Below are 24,072 nucleotides of genomic sequence, written 5' to 3' on the forward strand. Positions count from 1 at the left end.
GCACATTCCCCTAACATGCGAAAGGTCCCCGGGGCCATACCGGGTAGAAACATCAAGTGCTTCTCATGTTGTGTGAGGAATGTTTGCACAAAGTACTTGTGTTCCCCATCTCGTATGTTCTAGGATTATGAGGATTAGTCTCTCATGAGCCACTAAAATAAATTCCACATTAAGTCACAAGCACTGAATTTTCGACAGGCAATGAGAAGAAAAGGACCTTCTTATTTTGGATATGCGGAGCTAGTTCATCCACAACAGAATTTCATGCATTTACTAATGCAGATAAACCTACTTATTCACCATGTCAAACATGTCTAAATGAACGACAAATGCAACTTACTGCGGATGCTTCATTCTGAAACAAAAACAGAACATACTGGACAATCTCAGCAGGACTGACGGCCTCTGTGGAGCGAGATGGCAGCGGTCGTTCCGGGCCTGGGTGACTCTTTGTCAAAGCTGGAGAACTGGAAATGGGGTCAGTTTCAGACAAATGTGGATGGGGCGGGGTTGGCGTGCCCTATTGGGCCTCGATAGAGTGGTCAGCAATAGGTGGAAAATGACGAAAAAGTCTCGGACAGAAAGAAAAAGGGAATGTAAATGAGGCTAATCAAGGCTAACAAAGTTGCTGATAGTGGCGCCTCAAGAGATCAGAATGTGTTAATAGCAGAACAAAGTAAGCAGTGTGTCAGCGAACAATTGGCGACAGGGTTGCTCAAGTAGGATGGTATGGGCTGGGGGGAGGGGCGCAATGCTGAGGGTAAAACATACCAATGGAAGGAATGAAAATAACTTGATGGAAATAAACAGATGGTGGAGGGAGAAGAGAGATTACACAGTCTGATGCTGTTGAACTGAATAAAATGAAACATACAGAGGGCTGCCTGAATCAACTGGAATTAGTCAATAGAGGTAAGTGAATGTCATACCCCTAGACCAACGAGCCCCGGGAAAGTAACAGAAGCACGCTGTTATTGCCATCGAAAGTCGATCTAACATCTGCGGAAAACACTGGAACAACTCAGCGAGTCAGGCGGAATTTGTCGACAGGACAACAAAGCTTGTCTTTCACCATCACCTTTCATTAAAACCGGGACGGGTTAGAAATGTCGGACGTTTTAACCAAGTCAAATCCTGGTGGGAGCAAACAGAACAACAGGAAAGCGCTCTGACAGGGTGCAAGTCAGGAGAGATTAAATGAGAAAAGGCCTAGGGTTCCCTGGCCACAGAGTAAGGTGAGCATCGAATGAGAGAATAATTACACCACAGTATGAGGCCATTCCAGCCGCTGTGTCTGTGCCAGCTCTCAACAACTACCGCCCGGATACAAAGAAGAAGTGGAAACAAGATTCAAACCCAAATCTGCGATGGAAGGACACACAGAATGGGGGCAGCATTTACAGTGTGAGACTGTTGCACACACTATGAGTGTGAAAGCTGTATTGAGCCCAGTGGAAAGATGCGCTGCTGTTCCTCGAGTGTTTGTTGAGCTTCTTTGGAACATTTCAGGAGGGCGAGGTCCGGGAGGTCAGCGTTAAGATGCAGCTCTCCAGTCAGTTCAATTCTCCACTTTGGCTCTGTGGATTAGATGGGTCACGTCCCTGTGAAGTTAACGCAGATCATGTTAAGTTCGATCTAATTTCTACATCTCGTGGTTTTATATGTTGAAACATCTGTTTTTGAAAGAAACAGCAGTCGTCTTGTAATAAGTGGCCTAGCCTCTCAGCCTCACCATGCGAATCTGCAGCAACACAGTGAGGTTGCACATTGTACACGTCCGTTGATTGCCAGCTGTTTCTGTAGTGTAGTGGTTATCACATTCGCCTAACACGCGAAAAGTTCGAAACCGGGCAGAAACATCTCGTACTTCCAGTTTAGTCTGTTGCTGACTATTGCCGCAATCTCGTAACTGGTCTTCATCAACGAGGAATAGCAAAATGCATGCACCCGTATGGTTGTGGTTATTTTCGAAAGCCCTGCCTTCTCAATTTAACTTCCACTTCAAGCATAACTTATCTTCAGGTCTGTAAAGTTCGATTCCTGATTGTTTTATAAGTTGAGACATCGGTTTTAAAGAAACGGCTGTCTTCTTGTAATAAGTGACATGGCCTCTCAGACGAACCATGAGAATCTGCAGCAACACAGTGAGGTTGAACATTGCACAAGTGCATTGTTTACTGCACCGCCAGCGGTTTCTGTCGTGTAGTGGTTAGCACATTCCCCTAACATGCGAAAGGTCCCCGAGGCCATACCGGGTAGAAACATCAAGTGCTTCTCATGTTGTGTGAGTAATGTTTGCACAAAGTACTTTTGTTCCCCCATCTCGTATGTTCGAGGATTATGAGGATTAGTCTCTCATGAGCCACTAAAATAAATTCCACATTAAGTCACAAGCACTGAACTTTCGACAGGCAATGAGAAGAAAATGACCTTCTTATTTTGGATATTCGGAGCTAGTTCATCCACAACAGAATTTCATGCATTTACAAATGCAGATAAACATACTTATTCACCATCTCAAACATGTCTAAATGAACGACAAACGCAACTTACTGCGGATGCTTCATTCTGAAACAAAAACAGAACATACTGGACAATCTCAGCAGGACTGACAGCCTCTGTGGAGCGAGATGGCAGCGGTCGTTCCGGGCCTGGGTGACTCTTTGTCAAAGCTGGAGAACTGGAAATGGGGTCAGATTCAGACTAATGTGGATGGGGCGGGGTTGGCGTGCCCTATTGGGCCTCGATAGAGTGGTCAGCAATAGGTGGAAAATGACGAAAATGTCTCGGACAGAAAGAAAAAGGGAATGTAAATGAGGCTAATCAAGGTGCTGATAGTGGCGCCTCAAGAGATCAGAATGTGTTAATCGCAGAAAGTAAGCAGTGTGTCAGCGAACAATTGGCGACAGGGATCAGATTGCTCAAGTAGGATGGTATGGGCTGGGGGAGGGGGGCAATGCTGAGGGTAAAACATATCAATGCAAGGAATTAAAATAAGATGATGGATACAGATGGTGGAGGGGGAAGAAGCAGATGGTGGAGGGGGAAGAGAGGTTACACAGTCTGATGTTGTTGAACTGAATAAAATGAAACATACAGAGAGCTGCCTGAATCTACTGGAATAAGTCAATAGAAGTAAGTGAATAACCACACATAGACAAGCTTTTAGAAAATGTCTTGATTGTCTCAGGAACGTATTGCTTCCCTGCTGTGTGAGCTCAGCTTCTCAAAGGAAACCCAATGTGAATGAATCCCGCCGAATGCGCCACAGAGGCTCAATAAGGAATAGCAAAATGCATGCACCCGGCTGGGCCAGTGGCGCAATGGATAACGCGTCTGACTACGAATCAGGAGATTCCAGGTTCGACTCCTGGCTGGCTCGGAATTCGAACTTTTGGCGTGCGCTTTAACTCACTGGGTGGGACAGCTGATTCTTGATGCAGAGCAAAGTGAGCAGAACGTCTTCAATTCTCGTATCGAAAGTTGATCCGACATCTGCGGAAGATACTGGAACAACTCAGCGAGTCAGGCGGGATTTGTCGACAGGACAACACAGCTCGTCTTTCACCATCACTTTTCATTAAAACCGGGACGGGTTAGAAATGTCGGACGTTTTAACCAAGTCAAATCCCGGTGGGAGCAAACAGAATAACAGGAAAGCGCTCTGACAGGGTGCAAGTCAGGAGAGATGAAATGAGAAAAGGCCGAGGGTTCCCTGGCCACAGAGTGAGGTGAGCATCGAATGAGAGAATAATTACACCACAGTATGAGGCCATTCCAGCCGCTGTGTCTGTGCCAGCTCTCAGCAACTACCGCCCGGATACAAAGACGAAGTGGAAACAAGATTCAAACCCAAATCTGCGATGGCAGTACACACAGAATGGGGGCAGCATTTACAGTGTGAGACGGTTGCACACACTATGAGTGTGAAAGCTGTATTGAGCCCAGTGGAAAGATGCGCTGCTGTTCCTCGAGTGTTTGTTGAGCTTCTTTGGAACATTTCAGGAGGCCGAGGTCCGGAAGGTCAGCGTTAAGATGCAGCTCTCCAGTCAGTTCAATTCTCCACTTTGGCTCTGTGGATTAGATGGGTCACGTCCCTGTGAAGTTAACGCAGATCATGTTAAGTTCGATCTAATTTCTACATCTCGTGGTTTTATATGTTGAAACATCTGTTTTTGAAAGAAACAGCAGTCGTCTTGTAATAAGTGGCTTAGCCTCTCAGCCTCACCATGCGAATCTGCAGCAACACAGTGAGGTTGCACATTGTACACGTCCGTTGATTGCCAGCTGTTTCTGTAGTGTAGTGGTTATCACATTCGCCTAACATGCGAAAAGTCCCCGGTTCGAAACCGGGCAGAAACATCTCGTATTTCCAGTTTAGTCTGTTGCTGTCTATTGCCGCAATCTCGTAACTGGTCTTCATCAACGAGGAATAGCAAAATCCATGCACCCGTCTGGTTGTGGTTATTTACGAAAGCCCTGCATTCTCAATTTAACTTCCACTTCAAGCAAAACATAACTTATCTTCAGGTCTGTAAAGTTCGATTCCTGATTGTTTTATAAGTTGAGACATCGGTTTTAAAGAAACGGCTGTCTTCTTGTAATAAGTGACATGGCCTCTCAGACGAACCATGAGAATTTGCAGCAACACAGTGAGGTTGAACATTGCACAAGTCCATTGATTACTGCACCGCCAGCGGTTTCTGTAGTGTAGTGGTTAGCACATTCCCCTAACATGCGAAAGGTCCCCGGGGCCATACCGGGTAGAAACATCAAGTGCTTCTCATGTTGTGTGAGGAATGTTTGCACAAAGTACTTGTGTTCCCCATCTCGTATGTTCTAGGATTATGAGGATTAGTCTCTCATGAGCCACTAAAATAAATTCCACATTAAGTCACAAGCACTGAATTTTCGACAGGCAATGAGAAGAAAAGGACCTTCTTATTTTGGATATGCGGAGCTAGTTCATCCACAACAGAATTTCATGCATTTACTAATGCAGATAAACCTACTTATTCACCATGTCAAACATGTCTAAATGAACGACAAATGCAACTTACTGCGGATGCTTCATTCTGAAACAAAAACAGAACATACTGGACAATCTCAGCAGGACTGACGGCCTCTGTGGAGCGAGATGGCAGCGGTCGTTCCGGGCCTGGGTGACTCTTTGTCAAAGCTGGAGAACTGGAAATGGGGTCAGATTCAGACTAATGTGGATGGGGCGGGGTTGGCGTGCCCTATTGGGCCTCGATAGAGTGGTCAGCAATAGGTGGAAAATGACGAAAAAGTCTCGGACAGAAAGAAAAAGGGAATGTAAATGAGGCTAATCAAGGTGCTGATAGTGGCGCCTCAAGAGATCAGAATGTGTTAATCGCAGAAAGTAAGCAGTGTGTCAGCGAACAATTGGCGACAGGGATCAGATTGCTCAAGTAGGATGGTATGGGCTGGGGGAGGGGGGCAATGCTGAGGGTAAAACATATCAATGCAAGGAATTAAAATAAGATGATGGATACAGATGGTGGAGGGGGAAGAAGCAGATGGTCGAGGGGGAAGAGAGGTTACACAGTCTGATGTTGTTGAACTGAATAAAATGAAACTTACAGAGAGCTGCCTGAATCTACTGGAATAAGTCAATAGAAGTAAGTGAATATCCACACATAGACAAGCTTTTAGAAAATGTCTTGATTGTCTCGGGAACGTATTGCTTCCCTGCTGTGTGAGCTCAGCTTCTCAAAGGAAACCCAATGTGAATGAATCCCGCCGAATGCGCCACAGAGGCTCAATAAGGAATAGCAAAATGCATGCACCCGGCTGGGCCAGTGGCGCAATGGATAACGCGTCTGACTACGAATCAGGAGATTCCAGGTTCGACTCCTGGCTGGCTCGGAATTCCAAATTTTGGCGTGCGCTTTAATTCACTGGGTGGGACAGCTGATTCTTGATGCAGAGCAAAGTGAGCAGAACGTCTTCAATTCTCGTATCGAAAGTTGATCCGACATCTGCGGAAGATACTGGAACAACTCAGCGAGTCAGGCGGGATTTGTCGACAGGACAACACAGCTCGTCTTTCACCATCACTTTTCGTTAAAACCGGGACGGGTTAGAAATGTCGGACGTTTTAACCAAGTCAAATCCCGGTGGGAGCAAACAGAATAACAGGAAAGCGCTCTGACAGTGCAAGTCAGGAGAGATGAAATGAGAAAAGGCCTAGGGTTCCCTGGCCACAGAGTGAGGTGAGCATCGAATGAGAGAATAATTACACCACAGTATGAGGCCACTCCAGCCGCTGTGTCTGTGCCAGCTCTCAGCAACTACCGCCCGGATACAAAGACGAAGTGGAAACAAGATTCAAACCCAAATCTGCGATGGCAGTACACACAGAATGGGGGCAGCATTTACAGTGTGAGACGGTTGCACACACTATGAGTGTGAAAGCTGTATTGAGCCCAGTGGAAAGATACGCTGCTGTTCCTCGAGTGTTTGTTGAGCTTCTTTGGAACATTTCAGGAGGCCGAGGTCCGGAAGGTCAGCGTTAAGATGCAGCTCTCCAGTCAGTTCAATTCTCCACTTTGGCTCTGTGGATTAGATGGGTCACGTCCCTGTGAAGTTAACGCAGATCATGTTAAGTTCGATCTAATTTCTACATCTCGTGGTTTTATATGTTGAAACATCTGTTTTTGAAAGAAACAGCAGTCGTCTTGTAATAAGTGGCCTAGCCTCTCAGCCTCACCATGCGAATCTGCAGCAACACAGTGAGGTTGCACATTGTACACGTCCGTTGATTGCCAGCTGTTTCTGTAGTGTAGTGCTTATCACATTCGCCTAACACACGAAAGGTCCCCGGTTCGAAACCGGGCAGAAACGTCTCGTATTTCCAGTTTAGTCTGTTGCTGACTATTGCCGCAATCTCGTAACTAGTCTTCATCAACGAGGAATAGCAAAATGCATGCACCCGTCTGGTTGTGGTTATTTACGAAAGCCCTGCATTCTCAATTTAACTTCCACTTCAAGCAAAACATAACTTATCTTCAGGTCTGTAAAGTTCGATTCCTGATTGTTTTATAAGTTGAGACATCGGGTTTAAAGAAACGGCTGTCTTCTTGTAATAAGTGACATGGCCTCTCAGACGAACCATGAGAATCTGCAGCAACACAGTGAGGTTGAACATTGCACAAGTCCATTGATTACTGCACCGCCAGCGGTTTCTGTAGTGTAGTGGTTAGCACATTCCCCTAACATGCGAAAGGTCCCCGGGGCCATACCGGGTAGAAACATCAAGTGCTTCTCATGTTGTGTGAGGAATGTTTGCACAAAGTACTTGTGTTCCCCATCTCGTATGTTCTAGGATTATGAGGATTAGTCTCTCATGAGCCACTAAAATAAATTCCACATTAAGTCACAAGCACTGAATTTTCGACAGGCAATGAGAAGAAAAGGACCTTCTTATTTTGGATATGCGGAGCTAGTTCATCCACAACAGAATTTCATGCATTTACTAATGCAGATAAACCTACTTATTCACCATGTCAAACATGTCTAAATGAACGACAAATGCAACTTACTGCGGATGCTTCATTCTGAAACAAAAACAGAACATACTGGACAATCTCAGCAGGACTGACGGCCTCTGTGGAGCGAGATGGCAGCGGTCGTTCCGGGCCTGGGTGACTCTTTGTCAAAGCTGGAGAACTGGAAATGGGGTCAGTTTCAGACAAATGTGGATGGGGCGGGGTTGGCGTGCCCTATTGGGCCTCGATAGAGTGGTCAGCAATAGGTGGAAAATGACGAAAAAGTCTCGGACAGAAAGAAAAAGGGAATGTAAATGAGGCTAATCAAGGCTAACAAAGTTGCTGATAGTGGCGCCTCAAGAGATCAGAATGTGTTAATAGCAGAACAAAGTAAGCAGTGTGTCAGCGAACAATTGGCGACAGGGTTGCTCAAGTAGGATGGTATGGGCTGGGGGGAGGGGCGCAATGCTGAGGGTAAAACATACCAATGGAAGGAATGAAAATAACTTGATGGAAATAAACAGATGGTGGAGGGAGAAGAGAGATTACACAGTCTGATGCTGTTGAACTGAATAAAATGAAACATACAGAGGGCTGCCTGAATCAACTGGAATTAGTCAATAGAGGTAAGTGAATGTCATACCCCTAGACCAACGAGCCCCGGGAAAGTAACAGAAGCACGCTGTTATTGCCATCGAAAGTCGATCTAACATCTGCGGAAAACACTGGAACAACTCAGCGAGTCAGGCGGAATTTGTCGACAGGACAACAAAGCTTGTCTTTCACCATCACCTTTCATTAAAACCGGGACGGGTTAGAAATGTCGGACGTTTTAACCAAGTCAAATCCTGGTGGGAGCAAACAGAACAACAGGAAAGCGCTCTGACAGGGTGCAAGTCAGGAGAGATTAAATGAGAAAAGGCCTAGGGTTCCCTGGCCACAGAGTAAGGTGAGCATCGAATGAGAGAATAATTACACCACAGTATGAGGCCATTCCAGCCGCTGTGTCTGTGCCAGCTCTCAACAACTACCGCCCGGATACAAAGAAGAAGTGGAAACAAGATTCAAACCCAAATCTGCGATGGAAGGACACACAGAATGGGGGCAGCATTTACAGTGTGAGACTGTTGCACACACTATGAGTGTGAAAGCTGTATTGAGCCCAGTGGAAAGATGCGCTGCTGTTCCTCGAGTGTTTGTTGAGCTTCTTTGGAACATTTCAGGAGGGCGAGGTCCGGGAGGTCAGCGTTAAGATGCAGCTCTCCAGTCAGTTCAATTCTCCACTTTGGCTCTGTGGATTAGATGGGTCACGTCCCTGTGAAGTTAACGCAGATCATGTTAAGTTCGATCTAATTTCTACATCTCGTGGTTTTATATGTTGAAACATCTGTTTTTGAAAGAAACAGCAGTCGTCTTGTAATAAGTGGCCTAGCCTCTCAGCCTCACCATGCGAATCTGCAGCAACACAGTGAGGTTGCACATTGTACACGTCCGTTGATTGCCAGCTGTTTCTGTAGTGTAGTGGTTATCACATTCGCCTAACACGCGAAAAGTTCGAAACCGGGCAGAAACATCTCGTACTTCCAGTTTAGTCTGTTGCTGACTATTGCCGCAATCTCGTAACTGGTCTTCATCAACGAGGAATAGCAAAATGCATGCACCCGTATGGTTGTGGTTATTTTCGAAAGCCCTGCCTTCTCAATTTAACTTCCACTTCAAGCATAACTTATCTTCAGGTCTGTAAAGTTCGATTCCTGATTGTTTTATAAGTTGAGACATCGGTTTTAAAGAAACGGCTGTCTTCTTGTAATAAGTGACATGGCCTCTCAGACGAACCATGAGAATCTGCAGCAACACAGTGAGGTTGAACATTGCACAAGTGCATTGTTTACTGCACCGCCAGCGGTTTCTGTCGTGTAGTGGTTAGCACATTCCCCTAACATGCGAAAGGTCCCCGAGGCCATACCGGGTAGAAACATCAAGTGCTTCTCATGTTGTGTGAGTAATGTTTGCACAAAGTACTTTTGTTCCCCCATCTCGTATGTTCGAGGATTATGAGGATTAGTCTCTCATGAGCCACTAAAATAAATTCCACATTAAGTCACAAGCACTGAACTTTCGACAGGCAATGAGAAGAAAATGACCTTCTTATTTTGGATATTCGGAGCTAGTTCATCCACAACAGAATTTCATGCATTTACAAATGCAGATAAACATACTTATTCACCATCTCAAACATGTCTAAATGAACGACAAACGCAACTTACTGCGGATGCTTCATTCTGAAACAAAAACAGAACATACTGGACAATCTCAGCAGGACTGACAGCCTCTGTGGAGCGAGATGGCAGCGGTCGTTCCGGGCCTGGGTGACTCTTTGTCAAAGCTGGAGAACTGGAAATGGGGTCAGATTCAGACTAATGTGGATGGGGCGGGGTTGGCGTGCCCTATTGGGCCTCGATAGAGTGGTCAGCAATAGGTGGAAAATGACGAAAATGTCTCGGACAGAAAGAAAAAGGGAATGTAAATGAGGCTAATCAAGGTGCTGATAGTGGCGCCTCAAGAGATCAGAATGTGTTAATCGCAGAAAGTAAGCAGTGTGTCAGCGAACAATTGGCGACAGGGATCAGATTGCTCAAGTAGGATGGTATGGGCTGGGGGAGGGGGGCAATGCTGAGGGTAAAACATATCAATGCAAGGAATTAAAATAAGATGATGGATACAGATGGTGGAGGGGGAAGAAGCAGATGGTGGAGGGGGAAGAGAGGTTACACAGTCTGATGTTATTGAACTGAATAAAATGAAACATACAGAGAGCTGCCTGAATCTACTGGAATAAGTCAATAGAAGTAAGTGAATAACCACACATAGACAAGCTTTTAGAAAATGTCTTGATTGTCTCAGGAACGTATTGCTTCCCTGCTGTGTGAGCTCAGCTTCTCAAAGGAAACCCAATGTGAATGAATCCCGCCGAATGCGCCACAGAGGCTCAATAAGGAATAGCAAAATGCATGCACCCGGCTGGGCCAGTGGCGCAATGGATAACGCGTCTGACTACGAATCAGGAGATTCCAGGTTCGACTCCTGGCTGGCTCGGAATTCGAACTTTTGGCGTGCGCTTTAACTCACTGGGTGGGACAGCTGATTCTTGATGCAGAGCAAAGTGAGCAGAACGTCTTCAATTCTCGTATCGAAAGTTGATCCGACATCTGCGGAAGATACTGGAACAACTCAGCGAGTCAGGCGGGATTTGTCGACAGGACAACACAGCTCGTCTTTCACCATCACTTTTCATTAAAACCGGGACGGGTTAGAAATGTCGGACGTTTTAACCAAGTCAAATCCCGGTGGGAGCAAACAGAATAACAGGAAAGCGCTCTGACAGGGTGCAAGTCAGGAGAGATGAAATGAGAAAAGGCCGAGGGTTCCCTGGCCACAGAGTGAGGTGAGCATCGAATGAGAGAATAATTACACCACAGTATGAGGCCATTCCAGCCGCTGTGTCTGTGCCAGCTCTCAGCAACTACCGCCCGGATACAAAGACGAAGTGGAAACAAGATTCAAACCCAAATCTGCGATGGCAGTACACACAGAATGGGGGCAGCATTTACAGTGTGAGACGGTTGCACACACTATGAGTGTGAAAGCTGTATTGAGCCCAGTGGAAAGATGCGCTGCTGTTCCTCGAGTGTTTGTTGAGCTTCTTTGGAACATTTCAGGAGGCCGAGGTCCGGAAGGTCAGCGTTAAGATGCAGCTCTCCAGTCAGTTCAATTCTCCACTTTGGCTCTGTGGATTAGATGGGTCACGTCCCTGTGAAGTTAACGCAGATCATGTTAAGTTCGATCTAATTTCTACATCTCGTGGTTTTATATGTTGAAACATCTGTTTTTGAAAGAAACAGCAGTCGTCTTGTAATAAGTGGCTTAGCCTCTCAGCCTCACCATGCGAATCTGCAGCAACACAGTGAGGTTGCACATTGTACACGTCCGTTGATTGCCAGCTGTTTCTGTAGTGTAGTGGTTATCACATTCGCCTAACATGCGAAAAGTCCCCGGTTCGAAACCGGGCAGAAACATCTCGTATTTCCAGTTTAGTCTGTTGCTGTCGATTGCCGCAATCTCGTAACTGGTCTTCATCAACGAGGAATAGCAAAATCCATGCACCCGTCTGGTTGTGGTTATTTACGAAAGCCCTGCATTCTCAATTTAACTTCCACTTCAAGCAAAACATAACTTATCTTCAGGTCTGTAAAGTTCGATTCCTGATTGTTTTATAAGTTGAGACATCGGTTTTAAAGAAACGGCTGTCTTCTTGTAATAAGTGACATGGCCTCTCAGACGAACCATGAGAATTTGCAGCAACACAGTGAGGTTGAACATTGCACAAGTCCATTGATTACTGCACCGCCAGCGGTTTCTGTAGTGTAGTGGTTAGCACATTCCCCTAACATGCGAAAGGTCCCCGGGGCCATACCGGGTAGAAACATCAAGTGCTTCTCATGTTGTGTGAGGAATGTTTGCACAAAGTACTTGTGTTCCCCATCTCGTATGTTCTAGGATTATGAGGATTAGTCTCTCATGAGCCACTAAAATAAATTCCACATTAAGTCACAAGCACTGAATTTTCGACAGGCAATGAGAAGAAAAGGACCTTCTTATTTTGGATATGCGGAGCTAGTTCATCCACAACAGAATTTCATGCATTTACTAATGCAGATAAACCTACTTATTCACCATGTCAAACATGTCTAAATGAACGACAAATGCAACTTACTGCGGATGCTTCATTCTGAAACAAAAACAGAACATACTGGACAATCTCAGCAGGACTGACGGCCTCTGTGGAGCGAGATGGCAGCGGTCGTTCCGGGCCTGGGTGACTCTTTGTCAAAGCTGGAGAACTGGAAATGGGGTCAGATTCAGACTAATGTGGATGGGGCGGGGTTGGCGTGCCCTATTGGGCCTCGATAGAGTGGTCAGCAATAGGTGGAAAATGACGAAAAAGTCTCGGACAGAAAGAAAAAGGGAATGTAAATGAGGCTAATCAAGGCTAACAAAGTTGCTGATAGTGGCGCCTCAAGAGATCAGAATGTGTTAATAGCAGAACAAAGTAAGCAGTGTGTCAGCGAACAATTGGCGACAGGGTTGCTCAAGTAGGATGGTATGGGCTGGGGGGAGGGGCGCAATGCTGAGGGTAAAACATACCAATGGAAGGAATGAAAATAACTTGATGGAAATAAACAGATGGTGGAGGGAGAAGAGAGATTACACAGTCTGATGCTGTTGAACTGAATAAAATGAAACATACAGAGGGCTGCCTGAATCAACTGGAATTAGTCAATAGAGGTAAGTGAATGTCATACCCCTAGACCAACGAGCTCCGGGAAAGTAACAGAAGCACGCTGTTATTGCCATCGAAAGTCGATCTAACATCTGCGGAAAACACTGGAACAACTCAGCGAGTCAGGCGGAATTTGTCGACAGGACAACAAAGCTTGTCTTTCACCATCACCTTTCATTAAAACCGGGACGGGTTAGAAATGTCGGACGTTTTAACCAAGTCAAATCCTGGTGGGAGCAAACAGAACAACAGGAAAGCGCTCTGACAGGGTGCAAGTCAGGAGAGATTAAATGAGAAAAGGCCTAGGGTTCCCTGGCCACAGAGTGAGGTGAGCATCGAATGAGAGAATAATTACACCACAGTATGAGGCCATTCCAGCCGCTGTGTCTGTGCCAGCTCTCAACAACTACCGCCCGGATACAAAGAAGAAGTGGAAACAAGATTCAAACCCAAATCTGCGATGGAAGGACACACAGAATGAGGGCAGCATTTACAGTGTGAGACTGTTGCACACACTATGAATGTGAAAGCTGTATTGAGCCCAGTGGAAAGATGCGCTGCTGTTCCTCGAGTGTTTGTTGAGCTTCTTAGGAACATTTCAGGAGGGCGAGGCCCGGGAGGTCAGCGTTAAGATGCAGCTCTCCAGTCAGTTCAATTCTCCACTTTGGCTCTGTGGATTAGATGGGTCACGTCCCTGTGAAGTTAACGCAGATCATGTTAAGTTCGATCTAATTTCTACATCTCGTGGTTTTATATGTTGAAACATCTGTTTTTGAAAGAAACAGCAGTCGTCTTGTAATAAGTGGCCGTGCCTCTCAGCCTCACCATGCGAATCTGCAGCAACACAGTGAGGTTGCACATTGTACACGTCCGTTGATTGCCAGCTGTTTCTGTAGTGTAGTGGGTATCACATTCGCCTAACACGCGAAAAGTTCGAAACCGGGCAGAAACATCTCGTACTTCCAGTTTAGTCTGTTGCTGACTATTGCCGCAATCTCGTAACTGGTCTTCATCAACGAGGAATAGCAAAATGCATGCACCCGTATGGTTGTGGTTATTTTCGAAAGCCCTGCCTTCTCAATTTAACTTCCACTTCAAGCATAACTTATCTTCAGGTCTGTAAAGTTCGATTCCTGATTGTTTTATAAGTTGAGACATCGGTTTTAAAGAAACGGCTGTCTTCTTGTAATAAGTGACATGGCCTCTCAGACGAACCATGAGAATCTGCAGCAACACAGTGAGGTTGAACATTGCACAAGTGCATTGATTACTGCACCGCCAGCGGTTTCTGTCGTGTAGTGGTTAGCACATTCCCCTAACATGCGAAAGGTCCCCGAGGCCATACCGGGTAGAAACATCAAGTGCTTCTCATGTTGTGTGAGTAATGTTTGCACAAAGTACTTTTGTTCCCCCATCTCGTATGTTCGAGGATTATGAGGATTAGTCTCTCATGAGCCACTAAAATAAATTCCACATTAAGTCACAAGCACTGAACTTTCGACAGGCAATGAGAAGAAAATGACCTTCTTATTTTGGATATTCGGAGCTAGTTCATCCACAACAGAATTTCATGCATTTACAAATGCAGATAAACATACTTATTCACCATCTCAAACATGTCTAAATGAACGACAAACGCAACTTACTGCGGATGCTTCATTCTGAAACAAAAACAGAACATACTGGACAATCTCAGCAGGACTGACAGCCTCTGTGGAGCGAGATGGCAGCGGTCGTTCCGGGCCTGGGTGACTCTTTGTCAAAGCTGGAGAACTGGAAATGGGGTCAGATTCAGACTAATGTGGATGGGGCGGGGTTGGCGTGCCCTATTGGGCCTCGATAGAGTGGTCAGCAATAGGTGGAAAATGACGAAAATGTCTCGGACAGAAAGAAAAAGGGAATGTAAATGAGGCTAATCAAGGTGCTGATAGTGGCGCCTCAAGAGATCAGAATGTGTTAATCGCAGAAAGTAAGCAGTGTGTCAGCGAACAATTGGCGACAGGGATCAGATTGCTCAAGTAGGATGGTATGGGCTGGGGGAGGGGGGCAATGCTGAGGGTAAAACATATCAATGCAAGGAATTAAAATAAGATGATGGATACAGATGGTGGAGGGGGAAGAAGCAGATGGTGGAGGGGGAAGAGAGGTTACACAGTCTGATGTTGTTGAACTGAATAAAATGAAACATACAGAGAGCTGCCTGAATCTACTGGAATAAGTCAATAGAAGTAAGTGAATATCCACACATAGACAAGCTTTTAGAAAATGTCTTGATTGTCTCGGGAACGTATTGGTTCCCTGCTGTGTGAGCTCAGCTTCTCAAAGGAAACCCAATGTGAATGAATCCCGCCGAATGCGCCACAGAGGCTCAATAATGAATAGCAAAATGCATGCACCCGGCTGGGCCAGTGGCGCAATGGATAACGCGTCTGACTACGAATCAGGAGATTCCAGGTTCGACTCCTGGCTGGCTCGGAATTCGAACTTTTGGCGTGCGCTTTAACTCACTGGGTGGGACAGCTGATTCTTGATGCAGAGCAAAGTGAGCAGAACGTCTTCAATTCTCGTATCGAAAGTTGATCCGACATCTGCGGAAGATACTGGAACAACTCAGCGAGTCAGGCGGGATTTGTCGACAGGACAACACAGCTCGTCTTTCACCATCACTTTTCATTAAAACCGGGACGGGTTAGAAATGTCGGACGTTTTAACCAAGTCAAATCCCGGTGGGAGCAAACAGAATAACAGGAAAGCGCTCTGACAGGGTGCAAGTCAGGAGAGATGAAATGAGAAAAGGCCTAGGGTTCACTGGCCACAGAGTGAGGTGAGCATCGAATGAGAGAATAATTACACCACAGTATGAGGCCATTCCAGCCGCTGTGTCTGTGCCAGCTCTCAGCAACTACCGCCCGGATACAAAGACGAAGTGGAAACAAGATTCAAACCCAAATCTGCGATGGTACTACACACAGAATGGGGGCAGCATTTACAGTGTGAGACGGTTGCACACACTATGAGTGTGAAAGCTGTATTGAGCCCAGTGGAAAGATGCGCTGCTGTTCCTCGAGTGTTTGTTGAGCTTCTTTGGAACATTTCAGGAGGCCGAGGTCCGGAAGGTCAGCGTTAAGATGCAGCTCTCCAGTCAGTTCAATTCTCCACTTTGGCTCTGTGGATTAGATGGGTCACGTCCCTGTGAAGTTAACGTAGATCATGTTAAGTTCGATCTAATTTCTACATCTCGTGGTTTTATATGTTGAAACATCTGTTTTTGAAAGAAACAGCAGTCGTCTTGTAATAAGTGGCCTAGCCTCTCAGCCTCACCATGCGAATCTGCAGCAACACAGTGAGGTTGCACATTGTACACGTCCGTTGATTGCCAGCTGTTTCTGTAGTGTAGTGGTTATCACATTCGCCTAACGCGCGAAAAGTCCCCGGTTCGAAACCGGTCAGAAACATCTCGTATTTCCAGTTTAGTCTGTTGCAGACTATTGCAGCAATCTCGTAACTGGTCTTCATCAACGAGGAATAGCAAAATCCATGGACCCGTCTGGTTGTGGTTATTTACGAAAGCCCTGCGTTCTCAATTTAACTTCCACTTCAAGCAAAACATAACTTATCTTCAGGTCTGTAAATTTCGATTCTTGATTGTTTTATAAGTTGAGACATCGGTTTTAAAGAAACGGCTGTCTTCTTGTAATAAGTGACATGGCCTCTCAGACGAACCATGAGAATCTGCAGCAACACAGTGAGGTTGAACATTGCACAAGTCCATTGATTACTGCACCGCCAGCGGTTTCTGTAGTGTAGTGGTTAGCACATTCCCCTAACATGCGAAAGGTCCCCGGGGCCATACCGGGTAGAAACATCAAGTGCTTCTCATGTTGTGTGAGGGATGTTTGCACAAAGTACTTGTGTTCCCCATCTCGTATGTTCTAGGATTATGAGGATTAGTCTCTCATGAGCCACTAAAATAAATTCCACATTAAGTCACAAGCACTGAATTTTCGACAGGCAATGAGAAGAAAAGGACCTTCTTATTTTGGATATGCGGAGCTAGTTCATCCACAACAGAATTTCATGCATTTACTAATGCAGATAAACCTACTTATTCACCATGTCAAACATGTCTAAATGAACGACAAATGCAACTTACTGCGGATGCTTCATTCTGAAACAAAAACAGAACATACTGGACAATCTCAGCAGGACTGACGGCCTCTGTGGAGCGAGATGGCAGCGGTCGTTCCGGGCCTGGGTGACTCTTTGTCAAAGCTGCAGAACTGGAAATGGGGTCAGATTCAGACAAATGTGGATGGGGCGGGGTTGGCGTGCCCTATTGGGCCTCGATAGAGTGGTCAGCAATAGGTGGAAAATGACGAAAAAGTCTCGGACAGAAAGAAAAAGGGAATGTAAATGAGGCTAATCAAGGCTAACAAAGTTGCTGATAGTGGCGCCTCAAGAGATCAGAATGTGTTAATAGCAGAACAAAGTAAGCAGTGTGTCAGCGAACAATTGGCGACAGGGTTGCTCAAGTAGGATGGTATGGGCTGGGGGGAGGGGCGCAATGCTGAGGGTAAAACATACCAATGGAAGGAATGAAAATAACTTGATGGAAATAAACAGATGGTGGAGGGAGAAGAGAGATTACACAGTCTGATGCTGTTGAACTGAATAAAATGAAACATACAGAGGGCTGCCTGAATCAACTGGAATTAGTCAATAGAGGTAAGTGAATGTCATACCCCGAGACCAACGAGCCCCGGGAAAGTAACAGAAGCACGCTGTTATTGCCATCGAAAGTCGATCTAACATCTGCGGAAAACACTGGAACAACTCAGCGAGTCAGGCGGAATTTGTCGACAGGACAACAAAGCTTGTCTTTCACCATCACCTTTCATTAAAACCGGGACGGGTTAGAAATGTCGGACGTTTTAACCAAGTCAAATCCTGGTGGGAGCAAACAGAACAACAGGAAAGCGCTCTGACAGGGTGCAAGTCAGGAGAGATTAAATGAGAAAAGGCCTAGGGTTCCCTGGCCACAGAGTGAGGTGAGCATCGAATGAGAGAATAATTACACCACAGTATGAGGCCATTCCAGCCGCTGTGTCTGTGCCAGCTCTCAACAACTACCGCCCGGATACAAAGAAGAAGTGGAAACAAGATTCAAACCCAAATCTGCGATGGAAGGACACACAGAATGGGGGCAGCATTTACAGTGTGAGACTGTTGCACACACTATGAGTGTGAAAGCTGTATTGAGCCCAGTGGAAAGATGCGCTGCTGTTCCTCGAGTGTTTGTTGAGCTTCTTTGGAACATTTCAGGAGGGCGAGGTCCGGGAGGTCAGCGTTAAGATGCAGCTCTCCAGTCAGTTCAATTCTCCACTTTGGCTCTGTGGATTAGATGGGTCACGTCCCAGTGAAGTTAACGCAGATCATGTTAAGTTCGATCTAATTTCTACATCTCGTGGTTTTATATGTTGAAACATCTGTTTTTGAAAGAAACAGCAGTCGTCTTGTAATAAGTGGCCTAGCCTCTCAGCCTCACCATGCGAATCTGCAGCAACACAGTGAGGTTGCACATTGTACACGTCCGTTGATTGCCAGCTGTTTCTGTAGTGTAGTGGTTATCACATTCGCCTAACACGCGAAAAGTTCGAAACCGGGCAGAAACATCTCGTACTTCCAGTTTAGTCTGTTGCTGACTATTGCCGCAATCTCGTAACTGGTCTTCATCAACGAGGAATAGCAAAAATGCATGCACCCGTATGGTTGTGGTTATTTTCGAAAGCCCTGCCTTCTCAATTTAACTTCCACTTCAAGCATAACTTATCTTCAGGTCTGTAAAGTTCGATTCCTGATTGTTTTATAAGTTGAGACATCGGTTTTAAAGAAACGGCTGTCTTCTTGTAATAAGTGACATGGCCTCTCAGACGAACCATGAGAATCTGCAGCAACACAGTGAGGTTGAACATTGCACAAGTGCATTGATTACTGCACCGCCAGCGGTTTCTGTCGTGTAGTGGTTAGCACATTCCCCTAACATGCGAAAGGTCCCCGAGGCCATACCGGGTAGAAACATCAAGTGCTTCTCATGTTGTGTGAGTAATGTTTGCACAAAGTACTTTTGTTCCCCCATCTCGTATGTTCGAGGATTATGAGGATTAGTCTCTCATGAGCCACTAAAATAAATTCCACATTAAGTCACAAGCACTGAACTTTCGACAGGCAATGAGAAGAAAATGACCTTCTTATTTTGGATATTCGGAGCTAGTTCATCCACAACAGAATTTCATGCATTTTGAAATGCAGATAAACATACTTATTCACCATCTCAAACATGTCTAAATGAACGACAAACGCAACTTACTGCGGATGCTTCATTCTGAAACAAAAACAGAACATACTGGACAATCTCAGCAGGCCTGACAGCCTCTGTGGAGCGAGATGGCAGCGGTCGTTCCGGGCCTGGGTGACTCTTTGTCAAAGCTGGAGAACTGGAAATGGGGTCAGATTCAGACTAATGTGGATGGGGCGGGGTTGGCGTGCCCTATTGGGCCTCGATAGAGTGGTCAGCAATAGGTGGAAAGTGACGAAAATGTCTCGGACAGAAAGAAAAAGGGAATGTAAATGAGGCTAATCAAGGTGCTGATAGTGGCGCCTCAAGAGATCAGAATGTGTTAATCGCAGAAAGTAAGCAGTGTGTCAGCGAACAATTGGCGACAGGGATCAGATTGCTCAAGTAGGATGGTATGGGCTGGGGGAGGGGGGCAATGCTGAGGGTAAAACATATCAATGCAAGGAATTAAAATAAGATGATGGATACAGATGATGGAGGGGGAAGAAGCAGATGGTGGAGGGGGAAGAGAGGTTACACAGTCTGATGTTGTTGAACTGAATAAAATGAAACATACAGAGAGCTGCCTGAATCTACTGGAATAAGTCAATAGAAGTAAGTGAATATCCACACATAGACAAGCTTTTAGAAAATGTCTTGATTGTCTCGGGAACGTATTGCTTCCCTGCTGTGTGAGCTCAGCTTCTCAAAGGAAACCCAATGTGAATGAATCCCGCCGAATGCGCCACAGAGGCTCAATAAGGAATAGCAAAATGCATGCACCCGGCTTGGCCAGTGGCGCAATGGATAACGCGTCTGACTACGAATCAGGAGATTCCAGGTTCGACTCCTGGCTGGCTCGGAATTCGAATTTTTGGCGTGCGCTTTAACTCACTGGGTGGGACGGCTGATTCTTGATGCAGCGCAAAGTGAGCAGAACGTCTTCAATTCTCGTATCGAAAGTTGATCCGACATCTGCGGAAGATACTGGAACAACTCAGCGAGTCAGGCGGGATTTGTCGACAGGACAACACAGCTCGTCTTTCACCATCGCTTTTCATTAAAACCGGGACGGGTTAGAAATGTCGGACGTTTTAACCAAGTCAAATCCCGGTGGGAGCAAACAGAATAACAGGAAAGCGCTCTGACAGGGTGCAAGTCAGGAGAGATTAAATGAGAAAAGGCCTAGGGTTCCCTGGCCACAGAGTGAGGTGAGCATCGAATGAGAGAATAATTACACCACAGAATGAGGCCATTCCAGCCGCTGTGTCTGTGCCAGCTCTCAGCAACTACCGCCCGGATACAAAGACGAAGTGGAAACAAGATTCAAACCCAAATCTGCGATGGTACTACACACAGAATGGGGGCAGCATTTACAGTGTGAGACGGTTGCACACACTATGAGTGTGAAAGCTGTATTGAGCCCAGTGGAAAGATGCGCTGCTGTTCCTCGAGTGTTTGTTGAGCTTCTTTGGAACATTTCAGGAGGCCGAGGTCCGGAAGGTCAGCGTTAAGATGCAGCTCTCCAGTCAGTTCAATTCTCCACTTTGGCTCTGTGGATTAGATGGGTCACGTCCCTGTGAAGTTAACGCAGATCATGTTAAGTTCGATCTAATTTCTACATCTCGTGGTTTTATATGTTGAAACATCTGTTTTTGAAAGAAACAGCAGTCGTCTTGTAATAAGTGGCCGAGCCTCTCAGCCTCACCATGCGAATCTGCAGCAACACAGTGAGGTTGCACATTGTACACGTCCGTTGATTGCCAGCTGTTTCTGTAGTGTAGTGGTTATCACATTCGCCTTACACGCGAAAGGTCCCCGGTTCGAAACCGGGCAGAAACATCTCGTATTTCCAGTTTAGTCTGTTGCTGACTATTGCCGCAATCTCGTAACTGGTCTTCATCAACGAGGAATAGCAAAATGCATGCACCCGTATGGTTGTGGTTATTTACGAAAGCCCTGCATTCTCAATTTAACTTCCACTTCAAGCAAAACATAACTTATCTTCAGGTCTGTAAAGTTCGATTCCTGATTGTTTTATAAGTTGAGACATCGGTTTTAAAGAAACGGCTGTCTTCTTGTAATAAGTGACATGGCCTCTCAGACGAACCATGAGAATCTGCAGCAACACAGTGAGGTTGAACATTGCACAAGTCCATTGATTACTGCACCGCCAGCGGTTTCTGTAGTGTAGTGGTTAGCACATTCCCCTAACATGCGAAAGGTCCCCGGGGCCATACCGGGTAGAAACATCAAGTGCTTCTCATGTTGTGTGAGGAATGTTTGCACAAAGTACTTGTGTTCCCCATCTCGTATGTTCTAGGATTATGAGGATTAGTCTCTCATGAGCCACTAAAATAAATTCCACATTAAGTCACAAGCACTGAATTTTCGACAGGCAATGAGAAGAAAAGGACCTTCTTATTTTGGATATGCGGAGCTAGTTCATCCACAACAGAATTTCATGCATTTACTAATGCAGATAAACCTACTTATTCACCATCTCAAACATGTCTAAATGAACGGCAAATGCAACTTACTGCGGATGCTTCATTCTGAAACAAAAACAGAACATACTGGACAATCTCAGCAGGACTGACGGCCTCTGTGGAGCGAGATGGCAGCGGTCGTTCCGGGCCTGGGTGACTCTTTGTCAAAGCTGGAGAACTGGAAATGGGGTCAGATTCAGACAAATGTGGATGGGGCGGGGTTGGCGTGCCCTATTGGGCCTCGATAGAGTGGTCAGCAATAGGTGGAAAATGACGAAAAAGTCTCGGACAGAAAGAAAAAGGGAATGTAAATGAGGCTAATCAAGGCGAACAAAGGTGCTGATAGTGGCGCCTCAAGAGATCAGAATGTGTTAATAGCAGAACAAAGTAAGCAGTGTGTCAGCGAACAATTGGCGACAGGGTTGCTCAAGTAGGATGGTATGGGCTGGGGGGAGGGGCGCAATGCTGAGGGTAAAACATACCAATGGAAGGAATGAAAATAACTTGATGGAAATAAACAGATGGTGGAGGGAGAAGAGAGATTACACAGTCTGATGCTGTTGAACTGAATAAAATGAAACATACAGAGGGCTGCCTGAATCAACTGGAATTAGTCAATAGAGGTAAGTGAATGTCATACCCCTAGACCAACGAGCCCCGGGAAAGTAACAGAAGCACGCTGTTATTGCCATCGAAAGTCGATCTAACATCTGCGGAAAACACTGGAACAACTCAGCGAGTCAGGCGGAATTTGTCGACAGGACAACAAAGCTTGTCTTTCACCATCACCTTTCATTAAAACCGGGACGGGTTAGAAATGTCGGACGTTTTAACCAAGTCAAATCCTGGTGGGAGCAAACAGAACAACAGGAAAGCTCTCTGACAGGGTGCAAGTCAGGAGAGATTAAATGAGAAAAGGCCTAGGGATCCCTGGCCACAGAGTGAGGTGAGCATCGAATGAGAGAATAATTACACCACAGTATGAGGCCATTCCAGCCGCTGTGTCTGTGCCAGCTCTCAACAACTACCGCCCGGATACAAAGAAGAAGTGGAAACAAGATTCAAACCCAAATCTGCGATGGAAGGACACACAGAATGGGGGCAGCATTTACAGTGTGAGACTGTTGCACACACTATGAGTGTGAAAGCTGTATTGAGCCCAGTGGAAAGATGCGCTGCTGTTCCTCGAGTGTTTGTTGAGCTTCTTTGGAACATTTCAGGAGGGCGAGGTCCGGGAGGTCAGCGTTAAGATGCAGCTCTCCAGTCAGTTCAATTCTCCACTTTGTTCTGTGGATTAGATGGGTCACGTCCCTATGAAGTTAACGCAGATCATGTTAAGTTCGATCTAATTTCTACATCTCGTGGTTTTATATGTTGAAACATCTGTTTTTGAAAGAAACAGCAGTCGTCTTGTAATAAGTGGCCTAGCCTCTCAGCCTCACCATGCGAATCTGCAGCAACACAGTGAGGTTGCACATTGTACACGTCCGTTGATTGCCAGCTGTTTCTGTCGTGTAGTGGGTATCACATTCGCCTAACACGCGAAAAGTTCGAAACCGGGCAGAAACATCTCGTACTTCCAGTTTAGTCTGTTGCTGACTATTGCCGCAATCTCGTAACTGGTCTTCATCAACGAGGAATAGCAAAATGCATGCACCCGTATGGTTGTGGTTATTTTCGAAAGCCCTGCCTTCTCAATTTAACTTCCACTTCAAGCATAACTTATCTTCCGGTCTGTAAAGTTCGATTCCTGATTGTTTTATAAGTTGAGACATCGGTTTTAAAGAAACGGCTGTCTTCTTGTAATAAGTGACATGGCCTCTCAGACGAACCATGAGAATCTGCAGCAACACAGTGAGGTTGAACATTGCACAAGTGCATTGATTACTGCACCGCCAGCGGTTTCTGTCGTGTAGTGGTTAGCACATTCCCCTAACATGCGAAAGGTCCCCGAGGCCATACCGGGTAGAAACATCAAGTGCTTCTCATGTTGTGTGAGTAATGTTTGCACAAAGTACTTTTGTTCCCCCATCTCGTATGTTCGAGGATTATGAGGATTAGTCTCTCATGAGCCACTAAAATAAATTCCACATTAAGTCACAAGCACTGAACTTTCGACAGGCAATGAGAAGAAAATGACCTTCTTATTTTGGATATTCGGAGCTAGTTCATCCACAACAGAATTTCATGCATTTACAAATGCAGATAAACATACTTATTCACCATCTCAAACATGTCTAAATGAACGACAAACGCAACTTACTGCGGATGCTTCATTCTGAAACAAAAACAGAACATACTGGACAATCTCAGCAGGACTGACAGCCTCTGTGGAGCGAGATGGCAGCGGTCGTTCCGGGCCTGGGTGACTCTTTGTCAAAGCTGGAGAACTGGAAA

General features: G+C 45.7%; 10 non-coding genes across 10 annotated transcripts; all 10 read left to right on the plus strand.

Annotated features, from left to right (window-relative positions):
* Positions 1-3,309: 3,309 nt before the first annotated feature.
* On the plus strand, positions 3,310-3,382 carry trnar-acg (transfer RNA arginine (anticodon ACG)). The gene has a single exon. It is a non-coding gene; the product is annotated as a tRNA-Arg (tRNA).
* Positions 3,383-4,289: 907 nt separating this feature from the next.
* trnav-aac (transfer RNA valine (anticodon AAC)) lies at positions 4,290-4,362 on the plus strand. Its single transcript has one exon. It is a non-coding gene; the product is annotated as a tRNA-Val (tRNA).
* Positions 4,363-5,816: 1,454 nt separating this feature from the next.
* On the plus strand, positions 5,817-5,889 carry trnar-acg (transfer RNA arginine (anticodon ACG)). Its single transcript has one exon. It is a non-coding gene; the product is annotated as a tRNA-Arg (tRNA).
* Positions 5,890-6,794: 905 nt separating this feature from the next.
* On the plus strand, positions 6,795-6,867 carry trnav-aac (transfer RNA valine (anticodon AAC)). The gene has a single exon. It is a non-coding gene; the product is annotated as a tRNA-Val (tRNA).
* Positions 6,868-10,534: 3,667 nt separating this feature from the next.
* Positions 10,535-10,607, plus strand: trnar-acg (transfer RNA arginine (anticodon ACG)). The gene has a single exon. It is a non-coding gene; the product is annotated as a tRNA-Arg (tRNA).
* A 907-nt stretch (positions 10,608-11,514) lies between these two features.
* On the plus strand, positions 11,515-11,587 carry trnav-aac (transfer RNA valine (anticodon AAC)). Its single transcript has one exon. It is a non-coding gene; the product is annotated as a tRNA-Val (tRNA).
* A 3,667-nt stretch (positions 11,588-15,254) lies between these two features.
* Positions 15,255-15,327, plus strand: trnar-acg (transfer RNA arginine (anticodon ACG)). Its single transcript has one exon. It is a non-coding gene; the product is annotated as a tRNA-Arg (tRNA).
* A 907-nt stretch (positions 15,328-16,234) lies between these two features.
* trnav-aac (transfer RNA valine (anticodon AAC)) lies at positions 16,235-16,307 on the plus strand. Its single transcript has one exon. It is a non-coding gene; the product is annotated as a tRNA-Val (tRNA).
* Positions 16,308-19,975: 3,668 nt separating this feature from the next.
* Positions 19,976-20,048, plus strand: trnar-acg (transfer RNA arginine (anticodon ACG)). The gene has a single exon. It is a non-coding gene; the product is annotated as a tRNA-Arg (tRNA).
* Positions 20,049-20,955: 907 nt separating this feature from the next.
* trnav-uac (transfer RNA valine (anticodon UAC)) lies at positions 20,956-21,028 on the plus strand. Its single transcript has one exon. It is a non-coding gene; the product is annotated as a tRNA-Val (tRNA).
* Positions 21,029-24,072: the final 3,044 nt, after the last annotated feature.

Source organism: Scyliorhinus torazame, chromosome 5, assembly GCF_047496885.1.
Source record: "Scyliorhinus torazame isolate Kashiwa2021f chromosome 5, sScyTor2.1, whole genome shotgun sequence".
NCBI classification, from domain to species: Eukaryota; Metazoa; Chordata; class Chondrichthyes; order Carcharhiniformes; family Scyliorhinidae; genus Scyliorhinus; species Scyliorhinus torazame.